The sequence below is a fragment of the Mus caroli genome, chromosome 1, assembly GCF_900094665.2.
Source record: "Mus caroli chromosome 1, CAROLI_EIJ_v1.1, whole genome shotgun sequence".
Taxonomy (NCBI): domain Eukaryota; kingdom Metazoa; phylum Chordata; class Mammalia; order Rodentia; family Muridae; genus Mus; species Mus caroli.
The window spans coordinates 31,648,426-31,649,660 of NC_034570.1; the positions used below are offsets into that span (position 1 = coordinate 31,648,426).

At 46.1% G+C, this 1,235-nt stretch overlaps 1 pseudogene; it reads left to right on the plus strand.

Moving 5' to 3' along the window:
- Window positions 1–1,008: 1,008 nt before the first annotated feature.
- On the plus strand, window positions 1,009–1,126 carry LOC115032345 (annotated as a pseudogene).
- Window positions 1,127–1,235: the final 109 nt, after the last annotated feature.

The following is a 1,235-nucleotide window of genomic DNA, read 5'->3' on the forward strand; positions in this document are numbered from 1 at the left end:
AAAGAAAGCAGCACTAGAGACTTTTCTTCAGGCATTGTGCTGTCATAGAACAATCTTTGAACTGGGGGAAAAAAATCTCTTCTCTTCTGAGATTTAATAGACAGAACACCATAGTCCCAGGAGCTTTCGGGACTTTTCCAAGGTCAAGAGACTAATCTGAAGCTGGACTGTGACTTGCAAGTCCAGCCTAGGCCCCTTTCCAAGGCACGGCCGTGCAGAATTGCAACCCAGGACGGTGGGTTGTTTAGATTACGTGGATGGATGGATGGCAGAGCCTCCACTTACCAGAAGCTGGAAGCTGTGTTTTTCCTTTCACAGAGCTCAGCCTCGTGGTGTATGTCAAGTGAAAAACAAGCAGAGAAGTTTAGAGGTGTGACAGGAGCTCAGCCCTATACACTGAGCCATTACACCCTTGTAAGGGACGAGCAGGCTGAAGGCTTTACTGAGGGCTGTTATTAACATGGACGATCTGTGTCAGAGACTCCAGGACGGTTCTCTGGTGGAAGATCTTTTAATGCTTTTAAAATAGATCCAACCCAGAGGCCATAGTGATGCATGCCTGTAAACCTAGGGCTTCAAGTAGACAGTGAAATATCAGCAGCATTTTGATTATTGATCTGTTCAGGTTTTAGACTTGTACATATAGATGAGATTCAGCAGCAGCACTCTAACCCAGCTTTGTCTTTTTGGCTCTAGGCATATAGGAAACAGGCATGCTCCAAGGGCATGCCTAGGTTGTCCATGAGCACCTTTCAAATATTCAGGAGTCCATCAAACGAGTCACCCAATGGCACTGGCCATCTCCACAGTTCAATGTCTTCTGCTATGGCCCTGTTGACCACAAGGGCCACACAAGGTGGAAGGAAAGGGTGACTCACAAAAGTTGTCCTCTGATCGTCCATGGGGGTTTCAATACATGTGTGTCAGCATTCACATAAACACACAATAATTAATATAATGAGAATAATAACAATAATACATTAAAACATGAATTTAAAAATATTACATGTCTATGGCCATACCACCCTGAACCTGCCTGATCTCATCTGATCTTGGAAGCTAAGCAGGGTCGGGCCTTGTAAGTACTTGGATGGGAGACCACCTGAGAATACCAGGTCTGTAGGCTTTTAAAAAACAAACAAGCCGGGCGTGGTGGCGCACGCCTTTAATCCCAGCACTTGGGAGGCAGAGGCAGGCGGATTTCTGAGTTCGAGGCCAGCCTGGTCTACAGAGTG